Below are 19,628 nucleotides of genomic sequence, written 5' to 3' on the forward strand. Positions count from 1 at the left end.
TCACTGCGTATTATGTAGTATTATTTATTGGACTCAGCATGATCTTTTTATTAACTAACATTACCAACGCTTTAAAAGATGCTGGTTTCCACGCAATCGATTAGGTTAACTTAATTGTTTTTACAAATTAAGTTGGATTAAATATAAAACAATTAAGTTGTCACAAAAAACTCAAGAATTGTGTTGATTCAGCCCATTTTAAATAAGTTGGTTGAACAGTCAAGAAAATATATAAAAGACAAATAAATACTATACAAATCTATTACTCATTGCTACAAAATATTCAGTTAAAATTAATATAACAACATTGTACATAGCATATATATGATATCTAATTTCTATGTATTAATATTACTTGTAATTTTAATAACTAAATATTCCACTTAAGTTCAACAGTTATTTTCTTAAATTATCATCATAACTAAATATTAGTATTATCTCTTATCTATTAGTATCGATTACCTACTATTACAATATTTTATTAATACTTAATAATAATAATAATAATAATAATAATAATAATAATAATGATAATAATAGTAATAATAATAATAATAATAATAATAATAATAATAATAATAATAATAATAATGATAATAATAGTAATAATAATAATAATAATAACCTATTGACAATTGTTGCTTATATTATTCTCAATGTTATTAAATTTTTAAAAATTAATATAATTTTATTTCCATAAATTTAGTGTTATTGTGCAATATTTAGTGTTTTCCTTTCTCCACCATTTTTTAAAATTCTGCATCATAATTGTTTTTTCACATTATGCAATTTAATTTTATGATTATTGGTCAAATTTTGACGCAGTGGCACCTAAAATATATTATTATTATTGTTATTACATTTATTTTTTACCCTCCCTAATTTGAACCCTAGACATACTGTAACTCAATCATTTTCATAGTTTCTTATGCATCCTGGCATCAGCGCCAGCCCAAAGTATCTTTGGTCCTGCTGAACCGCCAGTCCACGTCCTCCTTTTTACGAAGAATAGCATGTTCAATTAACATCTGTGCTAAGCAATGAACGTGCAGTAATTGTTAATTACTCCAGCGTCCTGCTCAGGTTGTGTCTCGGCTGAGCAAATTGCTGTAATTCTTCAGTCATTTCTCCATTTAATCAGGTGAGCGTCTCGCCACCTCCCAGTCCCAAACTGCAGCCCTCGCCCCCTCCAGCGGGCCCGTAATTGGCCTGATGAAGAATCCAATCTCAACTGGCATCACATTAGAAACATGTCATCCGCGCCTGCTGTCTGATGATCTGTTTATCCTGGTGTCCTGATGCTCTTTTCGGCAGATGAGAGAGGGGTTAAAGTGGCCTATAAAGTTCATTACTGGTGGCTTGGATAAAGAATAACTCCTCTGATGGCCAATTACAGACACTTTGACCACTTGCAAATGAAAGCTGCAGTTCTGATGGATCACCTAAAAACATGTAAATGTAAATCACCTAAACATTTAGCGCATTTAAAGGGATGGTTCACCCAAAAAACACAATTTGCTGTCATTTATTTATTCAGGACTTCCAGCATTCATTTATTCATTTTCCTTAGGTTTAGTCCCTTATATATAGGGAGTAGCCACAGTGGAATGAACCACCAACTATTCCAGTATATGTTTTACGAGGCGGAAGCCCTTTCAGGCGCAGCTCAGTGCTGGGAAACACCCATACCTTCTCTTACACACGCGTGCATTCGTGTTAACCTGCTCATCTCTATTTTTCCTTGTCTCTCTCGTCCTTGCTCATATATGGCCTCATTTCTACAGATGGCATCTGATTCTATCTCATCCACTCCTCTCTCTAACGGCGAGCCGTAATCACACTCCTCAAAATGGGCACCGCAGTCGTGTTGCCATGCTGTTCTCAAGTGGACGAACCACAGACGCGGAGTCCGTGACTGGAAAAACACTCTCCATTCCCAGTCTCCACACCGCCAACAAACTCGAGAGCCGTTCCCCATGACACGCGTGTTGTTTTACAGCCTCTGCCCATAATGCCAGATGGTTGCTTGGTACAAGTGCGAATGAAATCACTGATGAGCTCATCACTGGGTACGTTTACATGGACATCAGTGATCTAATTAATTTTCTTATTCTGAATAAGACAATATTATGGTTAAGGTGTTTCCAGGATGTTTATTATGTCATTATAATAATATGTTACAGTTCGACAGGTTATAGTATACTGTATATAAATTGATTAAAGGGATAGTTCACGTTTATTCATCCTTTACCTGGTTGAGTTTCTATTTTCTGTTAAACACAAAATAAGTTATTTTTAACATTTTTTGGTAACTTTTGACTTTCATAGTATTTGTTTTTCCCACTTTGGGCATCAATGGTTTAGCATTTTTTTCCTAAAAATTATTTTGTGTTTAACAGAAAGAGAAACTAAAAACTTTTTGGAATCTCTCGAGGGTGAGTAAATAGTGAATAAATATTACATTTTGGGTGAAATGCTCCTTTAAAAGCACACTTCATTTATATTTTCTTCCAGAATTTACATACATTTCATCTTAATTATGGGATCATATACATTTTTAGGAGCTTTATTTAACATTTTTGGAAAGCTTCAAATGCAAGTTATTATCTGTCATGCTATACATGCAAACAGACAACAGTGGATAAATTCTTGTGTCAAGCTGATGGAAATTCTGTGGCAAAAAAGTCTAAATCAAGTTTATTTGTGTAGCACATTTCATACACTAGCTATTCAAAGTGCTTTTCAAAAACAGGAATACAAGAAATTATGTAAGCATGAACAAGTTGCTCTAGGCCCTCACTGCGATGTTTTTTAGATGATATTATGCTGATTTTGTTTCTGCTTTGACGTGACTATTGAAATTCAAATCTGACACAACAAGATTCTAGACCTTATTTTTTGTTGTTTGTTGTTTTGTTGTTGTATTTTTTTGCTGTTTTTTGTTGTTCTGTAATAGGGTGATTAAGACGAGTATACTGCAGTGAATACAATGTGACTGCATTAGGATAACCCCACATAGTAAGTGCATTTTGGTTTAATTTGACCGTGACTTTAGCCAAATTAGCATTATCACATTTTATTGTTTTCCTATTTATGAATTGGTATTTAACAAACACACACATAAAAGTACAGAGTGCAGAGTAAGAAATAACAGACTTAGTTTAAACCCACTTTCCATAAGACTATACATAATACAAATCCTAATGCAGAACAGTTGAGATAATAGATTCGTCACAATCTTGTTTATATTGACATGTTGTCCATGTAAATGTAATGATTGAGTGCATTTACTGTACATGCCTGCTTCAAAAGCTGACAATGCACAGTCATGTGAATGCATTTACGCTTTTTCCTTCACCCGAGTAGATTTTTGTCACTTCTAGCCAATTTCGCCCAGCATGTAAACACATTAACCTGCTTTCCAGCAGTTTATTGAAGTGCACATTCGTGATATCTGACACAAACGTAGCCTTACTGCAGATTTATCTCAGCCAAACAGAACAGCATTTTTGCAGTATGTTAGAAATAACTGTACAGCAAAAACCCAAACAGTTTTTGTGAACCAAAGAATTATAAAAATGTGTTCTTATCTTGTGCCGTTTGTGTAGAAGTTGTACAGTACTCAACAACAAAAATGCTGATAAAATGAGCCATGGGTTTTACACTGACATGTTGCAGTATTGTTCTTTTATTTTAATAATTTATTAAACATGGTAGCCAAGCACATAAGAAATTCAGTTCTTGAGTTAGAGACAGTAGTAACGTCTTATTATTACGTTTTGCAAATGCGATTCACTTACATCCTCATTAGTAGCTTCAGACAAAAGCATCTGCTAAATGACTAAATACACATGGCATCAGGTTATTGGTTGTATGTAAACCAGGACAACACTGTTAAAAGCGATGAAGCAAAATCTCTAAGGATTATTTCGAGTACCTTGCTGAATCTATGCCACAAAGGATTAAGGGAGCTCTGAAGGAAAAAGGGGGTCCAATCTGTTACTAGTAAGGTGTACCTAATAAAGTGGCCAGTGAGTGTATTGTATAAAGGTTTAGATATAAAGTCCTATTAATTGATTGATTAATTGATTGACCGACGTAAGTTATGGATAATGCCCAAAATTTGATATAAAAAATCTGACCATTAAATCGTTAAACTTTATGACAGTACTTATTAATTATCAATATTATTCATGCTCCTTTATATAAGGTGCATGTTAAAGTGCATTTGGAGAGTTTATTTTATTTTGTTTTATTATTATTAAATGTTTTTTTAAATTAAATTAAATTAAATTATTTTTTTATTGTTATTTTATTATTTAATTGTTATTTATTTTATTTTAATTGTTTTTATTAATTTTAATTATTTTTAATTTAATTTTAAATTAATTTTAATTTAATTAATTTTTTTCAATTGTTAATTTTATTTATTTATCTTATTTAAATTATTCAAATTTATTTAAAATAAATTTTTTAATTTCATTTATTTTTCAATTGTTATTTTATTTTATTTTTCAATTGTTATTTTATTTTATGTATTTTATTTATTTTTAATTTAATTTAATTTAACTCAACACTTACCTCCACAAACACACAGCTTCTCACAATTGTGTTACGAGGAGTAATGGCATGAGTGGGTTGGTGTAATTAGATGTCGGTCGGCTCGTCCTCTCATGAAGGGCCACACTGGGCTTTAATGGATCGCTTGTTGTTTGTGTCCATGTCCTTGGCCGGACTAACGGCTTCTACTCCTCCCGTTGAGGATTTTCAGGCTGCAAACAGTTCGATGGGCGTATAATATTCATACATGCATGAACGCATACGATTGGGACAGCAGGTGTTGCTGAAAGTCACTTTTAAGTGCACTCGTTAGGGTTGGACACACTGTTACACCTTTTTTGCGTTATTCTGGCATCTACAGGACCTGACGGAGACCTTTGGCTCTTGACGGTCCATCAGTCTGTCTTCTCTTCCCCTTCAGAGTCTTTCTCTTCTCTTGACAGGCTGTTTTATCGGGGCTGAATGCACTTTCTGCAGCAGCTTTTGAGTGTAGCGCTACACCTCAATCATTCATGAAAACCAGAGGAAAACACAGCCAAGGGAAGACCGAGGCACATGATAAGACAAGACCGACAGCTTCACATTGTAGATGGTTGGTAGGTAGTTAATCTTAGTCAAGAACACTGCCTGTTTTTACCACTCGCTTGACCAAACCTACAGCAAAACTGATCAGACTAGTGTAGACAAAGTGGTTACAATTTTGGAGGTTATTCCCAGCTGAGAGGTGTTGTGGATTTAGTTGACCTTATTAATCAGTGACACAAAACAATAATAATCATAATGATAAAATACTATTATTATTTACAAACATGATGATGATACACACTACAATTGCTAAAAGTTTTAGTTAATAGCTGATAATGAGCTAATATTTAGTTTTTTTTTATTCATTTGGAAATAATTAATTGCTTTAAAACTGATATGTCTCATATATCAGTGATATAAATATAAATCAGTGGCACAAAATATTAAAATCGTCATAATGATAAAATAATTACATTAATGGCAGCGATGATGATGGGACAAAAAGTACTACTACTAAAGGTTATGATAAATAGTAAATAATGATAAAATAATATTACTTATATCAACAACCGTGATGATGATTGTGCAAATACTAATACTAAAACAATGAATGAGGTTATACTTGTTAGCACTCAACTATTCACAAATATGCAAAAAGAAATGTAAAACAGAAAAGTAAAATTTCCCCACTTCATCCCTGCAAGTGTATAAAATATAAATTACAACAATAAAGGCTAATTATAGTTATTTTTAGTTCTACATTAGCATAATAATGACTTTAAATTCTATTGTTTATCATAAAAGGCTTTAATTATTATTAATATAATTTACAGTAGCATGCAGTTCGTGCAACAAACCTTTAATTTTTATCCAGCTGAAAATGAGCAGTGGCCATCAGCTATGCCAACTATTTCCTTCAAATGAGTGTTTTTGCATTGAGAAAATTTCCTCCGAGCCGTAGATAAACTTTTCTCATTACACATTAAGTCAGAAAGGCCACCATTTAGCTTTTAAACCCGATTCATTAAAAATCTAACGCGTCAGTGAATTTAAGAGGTCACGATTAGCACTCAAACCGAGCGGAAGCACATAGACCGTGGTCAAGGAGCTAAAATAACCCCAGAAAGGCTCAATAGGACTATCTTCATGCTAACTGGGAATACAAACCTAAAACAATGGGATGATGACCTTGAGCGGGGACACCGTTCACTCGTATCTGAATGCTTTATTTCTACCTCACGCAGTCCTTTCACACAAAACACTCACACACATGAAATCAGCCCAGCCAAAACTGATTATACCACTGAGATTTTAATCAACACGTTCTGATTGAACTAAACCATGTTAAATGGCTTATGTAATTAAGGGCTTAACCTGGGGGCAGCGAGACAGGGATTTCAAATTAGACTAGATATTTCACACAAAAAAAACATTCTTAAAAGCATGGTTTTTAACTGGTCTAATTTGTTAAGTCTTCCGATTTCTCCCCTCAAATTAAGGCTACGATTATGCACTATAGTGCATTATTTTTTTATTCTCGGCTTTTTAAGCATTTTCTACCCTTAAAGACTCCTGGAAATATTGCTTTTTTCAGATTTGGGTTTTAGATATTTAGATGTCCAAAATGCAGACTTCACTATAGTGTGCCCTTGCTTGATCAGTCAAGACATGATTATTTGACCATTATGAGTTTTTGTTTTGTTTCTTGCGACACAACTCAAGTTCAAAGAAGCTGAGACGTTAAAAAACACATTTTGTTTGTTATTTATATTTTAAAATGCCATCAAATTTAGTTTTTCTATTGTGAGTACACAGTATAAGACTTAAAGTAAACGCTTTACAGTGTCAATTAATGCCTTTTTTGTATGATCCAAAATGCAATTGGTATTTTTTTTTTAATGCTACAGTGGAGAAATTAAGTATTCAACACGTCACCATTTTTCTCAAAAAACGTACTTCTAAATGTGCTGCTGACTTTAAATATTCACAAGATATTTGTAAATACCAAAGAAATCCATATATTCAAAGAAAACTATTAATGAGATAACAAATTTAGTTATGTAAAATAAAATGAAATGGCACAGAAAAAAAGTATTGAGAAACACATGGAGGAAGATATATAAAGGTAGTGAAACCCAGACGGCAGCTGAAATCTTTCAGTAGTTATTCAGCAACCCTCTGCCCTTCATCATTGCAAATTAATGTTAGCTGCTTCAGTCCAACATCTACATTAGCATGATGATGATGATAAAACCAGAGTGGAACTCTTAGTAAGAAAAACATGACGGGTTGAAAGCTTATTCCCCCACTGTAAAGTCGTTTTAATGATAAAATCTGTGCCTGATCATCTTTCATGCACACTGTAGGTCCAATGGTCAGTTAATTGCAAAAATAATTGCAATGTATTATATGGTTATTTTATAAGTATTATAAAAACAATTCTATTAGGTTCGGAATAAGCAACCTTATCTCACGAGGAAAAGTATTGGACGTATTGCCAGTTTAGTTGTTAATTTGTACAAATTCGTACTAGTTAAGTCGTACAAAATTGTACGAATTTTAAAAGCAGAAGTGGCACCCAACCCCACTCTTAAACCCAACCTCATAGGGGATGAGCAAATCGTACAAAATTGTATGAATTAGACCATGCAAATTCATGCGAATTAGCCACTAAATCAAAAAGTTACGAATTGCCATGAGATTGTGTTGGAATAAGACATGTTTGTTTAGCTTTAAAGCTATTTAAATGCATTTTAAATATATACATATTTTTAGATTTTTATCACATTTGAATAGTGGAAAAATCTATTTTCATAATGTCATTTAATACTTCATGTTGTTTACTAAATATTTAAACAACAGCATATGCAATTTGATATTAGAATTGCATATTGGAATTTTGTATAAATTCTATAAATGCATATACAGAAAAATAAATGATGCTGTGAATGTAGATAGTGTTTTTGCTATAACTGATTTACAGTAATTAACTGGTGAACTGCTGCCAGTAAGTTACTGTAGATTCTACATTAAATGAACAGTGTAGTTACTCAGATTTTTATTTAGTTGTGAAAACAGATATATTTGCTTCCTATGTAATTTCTTAACACACGTTAAAAAAGACTTCTAATTCTATTAAAATGTGTGCTTATAATAATAATAATAATAATAATAATAATAATAATAATAATAATGATAATAACACTTGAATATTGGCAGTTTTGTGTTAATAATAATTGAGTATTGGTAGTTTTGTGTTAGTAATAATAATTGAATATTGGCAGTTTTGTGTTAATAATAGTTGAATATCGACAGTTTGTACTAGCTAACAGGCAGTATGAATGTGGATGGTTTTCATTTTAAACCACTGTGTTAAAATGAAAATGCGCTAGTGTTAAGCGTAGCCTAAAACATAGTGAAACACAACAGCAGCATAACCAAACCTCAAACATCTGCCGCTTCAGTTCACAAACCCGCATAGAGGATCAAAGATCAGCCTTCGCTCGAGGCGCTGGAAAATCTCACTCTCATGAAAATGGAAATATGTAAATCCTGATTAGGAGAAATTGCAGGCCTCGCTGCACCAGTCATTTTTATCAGCTGTGTTGAAATGCCAGGCGCTGGCGGCGACCCAGCAATGCTTCTGATTGGCCGAGTCGTTCTGATACCGACCTCTGACCTCCAGAAGTGGAGAGCTCACACTTTATGCGCTTTTCGTTGCAAGGGTAATAGTTTATCTTCAGTTCATGAAAACTTTAACCTGGCTGTTCCTTCAGGAGGCATTCATTACCACAGTACACATATTATAGATGCAGTTTTGGGATAGTTCAGCTAAAAATTATTCTGTTATTATTTACTCAACCTTTACTTGTTTCAAATATTTAAGAGTTTCTTTATTCTGATGGACATAAAAGAAGATATATTGAAGAAAGCTCTAAACCCTGTAACCATTGACTTCCATAGTATTTGTTTTTCCTACTATGGACGTGAATGATACAGGTTTTCAGTTTTCTTCAAAATATGATATTTAGTGTTTAACAGAAGAAAGAAATTCATAAAGGTTTGAAACCACTTTAGGGAGAGTAAATATTAGAGGTGGAAGTTTTTAAAGACTTCACTGATCAATTCTTGGGGTCATAATTCGATTCAAAAGGATTCTTAACCTACATTTAATCCTATTTCTTAATCTTTACAGCTTTATGTTTTAAGCAGAATTAGAGTTTTTATGCTTTTGTTGAGTGATTGAATCAGTGCATGACAGTACGGCCGTCATTAAAAAAAGTATTTTACTAAAACATTATTCTGGATAAAATAGCTTTAAGAAAATTTGAAGAAATGCTTGATTACGAAGAGCAATTTTATGAATAAAATGTTTTTAATTATGAAGAGCCATATTCCAAAGAAAAAAAAGAAAGCATTAAAATATTTGTTTATAACATGTTAACATGAAAATATTAATGAAAATATGTGCAGTCAAAATGATTCTTTTTCAAATATTTCCAAAGTGCTGTTTAAAAGAGTTTAAATAACTAATTTCTAATAGCTAAAAAACTTTGCATTTGCCACTGTATGTAAAGACTGTATGTAATATTTTAATTGTTATTTTGCAAGATGCTGGCATTTAGCTTAAAGCGTAAAAAACAAGCACAAGCGTAAAACAAAACATAGTAATGCTTTATTAGTTTGCAATTTTTTTTTTTTTTGTGGCATAGGCCTAGTTTTTAATTTCATTTACAACCCAGAATACAATCTAGGAGTCTTCACCCATCTGTAATAGAGTGATTCGCAATAGTGACATACGATTCTGTTGTAGTCAGTGTTCATGCAGAATCAGAGAATCAATTCAGAATAGTTACAGAAACACTTGCATAAAAAATAGTGAGTAAATTTAATTTTTTTGGGTGAACTATCACTTTAAGGAATGCTTGCTGGTAAACATAAAGCATATTTATTATATTTTTATATTAATAAACTAATTATGCAATTGGAATATTTTTTTCATATGTAAATTTAGTTGGAGCGCAGAGTTTACTTAATTTACAAGTCATGTAAAATGCATGGAGGAAATACTAGTAAATGTAAGTTTGATAAAAGTCCTATAGTAATTATAATGTGAAATAATTGTAAATTTATATATTAAAAATTGAATCAATAGATAAAATTAATAAAATCCACGTGTAGAAATATTTAATAATTTGCTTATTCCCAGTTTTGTTTATTCGCACAACTTTAGAAGAAACTTGAACATTTCTACTTCAAGTCTCTCCTTTTACCTTTTTTTTATGCTAATAATCAAATCCAGCGCTGCAATGTGGGACGGTGAGGTTCAGTTTAGGTCATCAAACTTTAAGTCTCACCTGCCTACTTCTAAAACATCCTATTGCAAAAAAAGGGATTATTTTCTCTACGGGCTAATAACAAAAATCAGAGCATCTCATTCCCTTTTGTCATGAATAACAGCTAAATCCTGTGAAAGAATCCTCCTCCTTCCCTCGGGCTGATCACAGCATCCAATTTGTCCTACAATTTAAAGGTCTGCCTTAAACAGGCCGTCTGAGAGGAACGGTCGATGCAGAAGCTGAAGGAGGAGGCGGATGACGCTTTCGGGAGGGAAACGACGCAGATGAGTGGAAAAGCATTTACAAATGAGAAACAGCCCACGGAGTCGCGCGCCGATGACGGGTCATTAACAGGCTCAATGGCACGAAACAAAGCACTGGAAAACATTCGCCCTTAAAGTGTTTACAAGCTATGAAGGCGAGAGCACTACATCCTTTACTTTCTCCACCTTTGTTATCCGCAATGTTTTGGATACATCCTTTCGAATGACCCCTCGATATTTTTCAGCCAATTATTGTAGAGATGGATTTGCCAGTAGACTTACATTTTTCACCCTTAAAATGGACAGCTTTGTCCGACGTGTGATTCATTTTCAATTGAAACATGAAGAAAGGCCGGAGCATTCCTGTAGCTCCTCCCCCTTTTAAAAAAGTAGCCAGTTTCAGTAGCTCAACTCTGCTAGTCTTTTAGATGAAGTCTGCATAAACCTGAAGCTGCAACCGTTTTCTTTATTGCGTATTGTGAATAAATAAGAAAGCAGTGGTTGTGGCTTGTTTTGTCTACTGCGAGCTGATTGGATGTAGTGAAGTAGGCATTTCATTCGGAAAGAAGGGGAAAAGGGTTAGGGGAGAGTTATTACAATCTAACAGACACCTTCTTCCTCGCCACTTCTGTTTGTTGTCAAAAGTAAAGCTTAGATCGAGCCCAAAATATTAAACCTGATCCTACTCAAGCCTGCGCACCTTGTGTTCAAGCCCGAGCCCGGCCTGAAGATAGTGGAAGGAAATATCAACGGGGTCAGGTCAAGTCTGGGCACGGGCTCAGGCAGAGAATCTAAACTAGTCAAAGCTGACAGTTGGAGGGGCGTGGTTTAGTATGTTAGCCACGCCCAATGCTTCAGACAGTCGTAATCTAAAAACCCTGCTGAAAAATCCAGCTTAAACCAGCCTAGGATGGTTGGCTGGTTTTAGCTGGTCGACTAGCCTGGTGTTAGAGGGGTTTTGGCCACTTCCAGGCTGAAATTGCCTCATCTCCCAACCTGACCAGCTAAAATCAGGCTGGAAATGGCTGGAACCAGGCTGGCCGACCAGCTAAAACCAGCCAACCATCCTAGGCTGGATTTTTCAGCAGGGAAATTAGCTGAAAACAAGCAGGAAGTCATTTTCAGATTTTAATTTAGATTACAAGGGCAAACATTTTTTGTTTCTTAATCTGACATGCACAGATGAATTGTTTAGCCCAAAACTAGCAATGTGAGCTAACAAAGTCAATATAGTTAGTTTTGGTTTCATGTGTACTTTAAAGTGCAACTGACTCATGAAAGCTGGGGTCTGTAATAGGAATCTAAAGAGTCTAGTCTGGCCGTTCCTCTGCTTTAACATACAGCATTCAGTGTAGAATTCAAATAAGGACTGTGGTCTGTGCCAACTCGCGTATTTGATTATGATTAACATACTAACGGCCAATAAATTTAAGAGTGACTTCAAAAGGCTTTGTATGCGTCAACCTCATGTATCTGCATTCCTTCACTGATGACTGTTGTCGGGGCCTGACATGTAACCATGGCAACCGGAGCTGCCCATAGAAGTGGCGTGTTCAATAGTGAAGATGAAGCGCATTCTGAGATTGCTGTAAAGGCCAAACAACTCAATTTTCCCTGCATTTTATTTTATTTATTCTTGCTCTTTTGAAGGTCTACCCTCCACATATGGCTGTGAAACACATTTCACAAAGGCCTGACAAGTCAGTTCAGAACTTTTCAATATGTGCTCAGAGGTGGAAAAACATTTCTGCGTAAACAATTCAGGCCAAAGAGAAAACTTTTATCGTCTGTTTACCACTGGCAAAACGCGTATACTGTAATAATAAATTCAGTAAATGAAGATTAGTTTGTGAAATAAAGTTGCTATAATATCTGCTCTTCATATGTCCTAAGGTATTAGATTTGCAATATACAAAATACTGAAAATATTAAACATACAATAAAATAACATAAAATGGCATCGTTACATTATTATGATTGCATGTTAGTACCAAGTAATAGCTAACAGATACATTCATAGAGTAGAGGAGCCATTTAAATATCTGGAATATTTATTATAACTATTTAAGGTGTAAGATAATGTAAGACATGTGATGTAAGATAATAATATTAAGTATTACTATTGGAGGTCATCTTTAGGTCAGTGTAAATCTAAAAAGAAAAAACTTAAGAATAATGAAAAGAAAATGAATAAAATTGTTTGAGGACACCATTTATGCTTAGTTTATGATAACATTGTAATGCAATTCTATAAAAATAATTATATTAGTTGTTTAGTGTTTAACAGATTTTGCTGTCATTTTTAATAGAGTGTAATCTAAAATAATTCAGTTTTTGTAACATAAAAAAGTCAATTTTTTAAAAGTATATAATGAATAGTCTACAGTATACACCCGCCACTTTATTAGGTACACCTGTCCTAATAAACACACATTTCTAATTGTTAACACACATTTCTAATCAGCCAATCACCTGGCAGCAACTGAATGCATATAGGCATGTAGACATGGTCAAGACGATCTGCTGCAGTTCAAACTGAGCATCAAAATGGGGAAGAAAGGTTAGTTAAGTGACTTTGAATGTGGCATGGTTGTTGGTGCCAGACGGGCTGGTCAAACTGTTGATCTACTGGGATTTTCACGCACAACCATCTCTAGGGTTTACAGAGAATGGTCCAAAAAAGAGAAAATATCCAGTGATTGACAGTTCTATGGGCGCAAATGCCTTGCTGATGTCAGAGGAAAATGGCCAGACTGGTTCGAGCTGATAGAAAGGGAAGGAATGATTGGAAAAACGTTGTCTGGTCTGATGAGTCTTGATTTCTGCTGCAACATTCGGATGGTAGGGTCAGAATTTGGCCTCAACAACATGAAAGTATCCATCTATGAATCCAATAAAGCACCTTTGGGATGTGGTGTAATGGGAGATTTGCATCATGGATGTGCTGCTGACAGACCTGCAGCAACTGCGCTATGCTATCATGTCAATATGGACCAAAATCTCTAAGGAATATTTCCAGTACCTTGTTGAATCTATGCCACAAAGGATTAAGGCAGTTCTTAAGGTCCAGCCTGGTACTAGTAAGGTCTACCTAATAAAGCAGCCGGGGAGTGGTATAACCTTCTGCTTTGATCATAACGAGAGCAAGGGGCTGGTATCCTGTTGACAGTGTACGTTTGAAGTCTGATTGTAAACTAAACCTCTAAATTTGTCAACATTTCTAGTTCTGGCAACTCATAATTTCCAAATCCTCCACTGTTTATAGTTAAAAGTCTGTGTATGTGCGAATGACTGCTGGTAATTGCACGTCTGCGTCTGCATGCGTGTTGCATGTCGGTCTTTGAGTGCATTGTTCTGCTTTTGGATATTTAGTGATGGTAATAGTGGGCACAGCTGTGGGGATGCTGTCAGTGGGCGCCATGTCTTCTATTGTCTATGTGGCATCACTCAACCCAAAAAAGCAACAAGTGGGAGTTATAGACAGCAGGGCCTGGCACTGCACCCTCTACCCATAATTAGCCTGTTCTGTTAACAGGATCCTGACGAAGGAAAAACAGCCTGCTCTCTTCATCTAAATTACACAGTATTTAGATCATCCCCATTTCACAGAGAATTACAGCATAACACAAAACAACAGAAGATTTTGCTAAATGTCTGAGCTTCTTAAATGATTCATTTTGTAGTGCACTGTAACCAGTGTTTGGTGTAATTAGTTACAAAGTTACTGTAAATTACTTTTCTTCCATACAGGAACGAAGGGATTACTTTTCATTTTAGGTAAGTTTATTACATTTGCATGTAATGTAGATAATAATAATAATAATAATAATATATATTGTAGTGTAGATAAATTCAATAGTTTTGTATAAATCAAATCGAAGAAGCAGTGGAGTTGAACAAAATACTGTTCAATTCATCTACACCAGGGCTGACCAAACTCGGTCCTGGAGGGCCGGTGTCCTGTAGTTCAGTTCCAATCCCAATCTGATACACCTAGACTAGCTAATTAAGCTCTTACTAATATCCCAGAAACCTCCAGGCGGGTATAGTATGGTGAGGCTAGTTGGAGCTAAACCCTGCAGAACACTGGTCCAGGTTTGGACACTCCTGATCTACACTATATAAGCAATGGGAGAAAAAAATATTCAATAAGCCATGCTTTTTTTTTTGGGGAAAATATTCTAAAGGACCTGTTGAAATGGAGTTAAAACAGATTTTGGCAAAAACCCCAACAATACAAACGTAAAAATAAAACAAAACAAAAAACAATCTTACAAAAATTGTTTTATGTAATAACAATGGAATGACACACAGATAATGTACTGAACTGCTGAAATATAAACCACTCTAATTTCATCTTCATCATCATGTAATGTAGATGTTGGACTGAAGCAGCTGATATAAATGTACAATGATGAAGAGCAGAGGGTTGCTGAATAACTAAGATAACTAACACAGCCTTTCTACACCTCCCTTTCTTCATGTGTTCAATACTTTTTTTCTGTGTCATTTAATTTTATTACACACAACTGAAGTTGTCAACTGATTAATACTGTTTTCTTTGTATATATGGATTTATTTAGTTGTCATCAACATCTGGTGAAAATTTCAAGTCAACAGGACGTTTAGAAATATGTTTTCTGAGATAAAACGGTGACATGTTGGTGACTTTTTCCTTCAATGTGTATATATTTTGCATACTTGTTCACATAAAGAATATTAGATTTTTCCACCAATTCAATAAATGTCAGTATAAAGTAATAGTATGAAATATAGTTTTATTAATTTACATAAAAATAGGTTTAATTTATATTGTCCATGCATTGAGATTTAAATGGATTTTAAGTAGTATTAAGTCAAGCTATTAAATTACTAATTGAGTAATTAAGTTTCTTTACTGGCTAAGTAATTAGAAAAATATATAATATAAATAAAATGTATACATAATATAAATAGAATTATAAATTAATGACTTTTTTGAGGGAACTTGCCCAACGCTAACTGTAACTTTCACGTATTTAATTCTTGATTCAATTCTTAAACTTTCTCGGAGATGTACACTAACTTATAAATTACCTTTAACTTGCCACTCATTATCAGCAAGGTCACATTTGAGCTTGTCATCTGGAGACAAGAGGAAGATGAAAGAATGAGAGGTGGAGGAAAAAAAGCTTGCTGTTTGAGACAGAGGGTTAGAAGTGAAGGTTAGGAAGAGAGCGGGTCGAAGCCCTCGCTGTCATGCCATCAGGTTGGATGCCGCCGCATCTCCTCTGAAATGGCAGCTCTGTCTTAAAACGTAGCTCGGAGGTCACTTTAACCTTGTTTCACAAGATTTTGTGAAGTCTTGGTTATCTTTGGAGCTTGTTTCAAAGAGTTTCACAAAGACTGCTATCTTCAAATATTGTAGGCTGCGGCTTTTCATTTGATATTCTATGTATTATAGTGAATGCATCGGAAGTCTTTGAGTCGTGAGGTAACACTAGGGTTTATATAAATATTAATAAAAGTAAAACGTATAAAAAGTTTTATCTTAAAGCAATAGTTCAGCCCAAAATGAAAATTACCCTATGATTTACTCACCCTCAAGCCGTCCTCGATGAATTATGACTTTTTTTTCTGTCAGAGGAACAGAGTCGGAGTAGTTATATATTTTATTCTGGGTGTTCCATGTTGTATAATGGTGTTGGATAGTGGATTTTATTTTGAAGCTTCCAAAAGCACATTAATTTGTCGTACAATTAACACATACACCACCAGTGTGATAATGCATGTCTGATAAAATGTATACATCGAAAATACCTTCAGTCTTAATAAATGATGGGTTAATTTTCATTCTTGGGTGAACTATTCCTGTAAAAAACAAAAATGACATGCGTATTTATTATTAATATTATTATTATTATTATTATTATTTGCATGTGTTTTGTGCATCATTCATGCTTTTACAGATAAAAAAACCCACTATTGACAATCTCAATCAAATCCTTCCAGATGAAGGATAAAATGTGGTTTAATTTATCCACACGTGTAATTATTGTTTCCCTGTGTACCAGTGATCATCAAAGAAGGATTTGCAGGATCAGTAGACTTGATTGTCCCGCGAACAGATATCTATTCTGCGCTCATAATAATGTAGAATGCTAAAAATAGCCGTGTATCAGCTGATTAAACTGGAGTATTACGTTTTGTTGCTGATTTTGTTTGACATCACAAAACCAGCAGCCATGTTTCTAGGAACTCTCTAGAACTCGTCTGCACAACTGATTACGCTTTCTAAAACAAACTCAGAGTAGCAGCAACACGGTATAAGGTCAGCAAAGTCAGAAATAAAAATGTGAATTTATTAAAAATCATGTCATTTATGACCCTAGCACTCTACGATGTTGCCAGTGCTCTGCGATGTTGTTATTTTAACCAAGGCGTCCTTTGACTTTTTTTTTAACATTCAATGTGACAGCACTAATAAAGTAATTTGATTGTTAATAAAATGCTAAGAGTTGAAAGTTGAGGTTACAGACTCAATTTGAGCTTATTATAATGCATTTATCGAGGGTTTGTTTAGTTTTTCATAGCAATATCTGGCAACAGGCCACTTAAAAGGGCAGTCTGCAATTAAAAAAAAGGTTAGATAAGGCCATAATTGGTAAGACAAATTCAGTGATCATCATGATATCATATATATAATATTATAAACAGTGGCCTAATATAATAACTCATACAACAGAAATTAAAATACTGAGCATGATGAAGGGTAAACCATAATTATTGTAGCTAACTATTAACAAGGTCATGCTAAAAACATTCATAAAACATTCTTAGTCTTCGGGGCTGTTTAATGCTTGATTCTGTTTGGCTGATGAACTGGGGGTGCAGTTATTTTAAGAGAGCACATACGAGTTCCATGTCAGTACGCTGAATCATTTCAGGTATTTCACAGCCTACAACTGTCAAAAACAAATCAATTTTCTAATTAACTAAATAAAATCATTTTAAATGTGATGTGTAAAGCTGAAGTCACACTAAAGTTTGACTTTAACAATTGACTCCAGTCTATTAAATATTAATAAAAATGAAGAAATAATAATCCACACTTCATGTCATAGCTGCGTCACCATCACTAAATGTAACTTAATGCTATATATAACACCATGAGTAACAGCATCCTAATTTGGTGCACTTTTCACCTCATTACAGTGGGAATGATGGACTGTGATGTTGCACTGGCCAATAGGAACCTGCGGTCAGTGCTCTCTCACCGACGGTCACACACTACTGTTTGGCTGCTGGCCATACGCTGTGTGTATGTGTGTTTAGATTGAACTCTAGCTGATGTAAGATGGATTAGGGCTCCGATGGGAATTCCAGCTGGCTCTCATTTCTCCTGTCCCTCCAAACCCCTCATCTTATCTAACAGCCCGAATGTTATTAGAGAGAAAGTGTGTGTGTGTGTGTGTGTGAGAGAGAGAAGAGAGTGAGATTTATGGAAAAGGAGATCAAGAGCGAGAGATAAAGGAAAAGGAATGACAATATGGAGAAATTAAATACCTCATTTATTTGGCTTCCTAAAGCTCATATGTGTGTTATATCATGTTTAAAGTGATAATTTAACACGCGAATAGTTAACAATTTTGCAGTTTTTTTTGCTTTGTGTTCTAAACTTGAGTGACTATATTTAATTCATGAAATGCAAAAGAGAAAATATAAAGAAAGATTATATTTATTTTCTCACAAAATGCTGTCGGATTGATACATTTTGAGTATGTTAATCTTTTTCTTTCTTTCTTTGTAATTTGCAGGTTATTATTGATTTATTTATTCTGCATTAGATAGTAATTTACAGTATTTCATTTATTGACATTTATTTTGGTTGTGAATATTTTCTGTCATTTACAGTTTTTGTAATGCATTGACTTTTGTAGTGTATTGGCTTTATAATACTGAATACATATCTGTCTGCCTGTTAAGTGTGACGTCATGCTAAGTGGCTTCCAGGTCCAAGCACTCCATCAAACTGTACGGCTAGACTCAAAAAATGGTAATAATAAACTTTTACAAAGCAATGTAATACTTTTGAAAATTATAATAGCAATATATATATATATATATATATATATATATATATATATATATATATATATATATATATATATATATATATATATATATATATATATATATATATATATATATATATATATATATCCATGCCTAATATCTGATGGCCAGAAAGTGATTTGTTTTTTTTTAATAAATTGTTTAACTATTGGTGTCTGTGATGCAGCAAGTCCAGAGAATGAGTTGTACACCATGATTGTATATAAAACTCACTTTCATGTGTGATTTGACTAAAAAGTGGCCATAAACAAACATTTCCTCAATTCAAATGAGTAGCGGCTTGAACCTGGTGGCAGTACTTCATACGTCTTGGCCTAACAAGCGGATTATGCATTGGTTCTATAATGTATTGACTCCTAGATATATAACTTTATAATTGAATTGTTTACTTTATTTTCTATTAACTTAAATGTCGTTCTGTCTTTTTGTGTTGATATGCATGTACACTGGACTCCTAAAAAAAACATGAAAAAATCCTTTATTTACACACTTTAAACTCTTTTGCATTTCAGTACTCCTGTAACTAAGCTCAGAGAACCATGGACAGTTAATTGAAAAAGTTTAGGAAGAGTTCAGATGCAAAAGCCTCTAAATGCCATCTGAAATGTTCTTCTAAAATGGGCATTTTTTTGTCAGCCTCCTGTTTATATGCTGTTATTGGACTTTAAATGCAATGAAAATAACCTATTCACCACCATAAAAGTGAAATATCTGAAACTATGCAGGAAAAAAAACTAGAACAATTCTCATTTTAAAAGAAATCTGATGGCATTTAGAGGATTTTGCATTGAAACTCTTCATACAGTATGTTGACCCATTTTAAGTA

General features: G+C 33.9%; 1 long non-coding RNA gene across 1 annotated transcript; it reads left to right on the forward strand.

Moving 5' to 3' along the window:
• Nucleotides 1-12,325: 12,325 nt before the first annotated feature.
• On the forward strand, nucleotides 12,326-14,925 carry LOC147844637 (uncharacterized). The gene is made up of 3 exons (XR_015482766.1): nucleotides 12,326-13,268; nucleotides 13,533-13,800; nucleotides 13,870-14,925. It is a non-coding gene; the product is annotated as an uncharacterized LOC147844637 (long non-coding RNA).
• The last annotated feature ends 4,703 nt before the right edge of the window (nucleotides 14,926-19,628 follow it).

Source organism: Danio rerio, chromosome 4, assembly GCF_052040795.2.
Source record: "Danio rerio strain M-AB ecotype USA chromosome 4, GRCz13ab, whole genome shotgun sequence".
Lineage (NCBI taxonomy): Eukaryota > Metazoa > Chordata > Actinopteri > Cypriniformes > Danionidae > Danio > Danio rerio.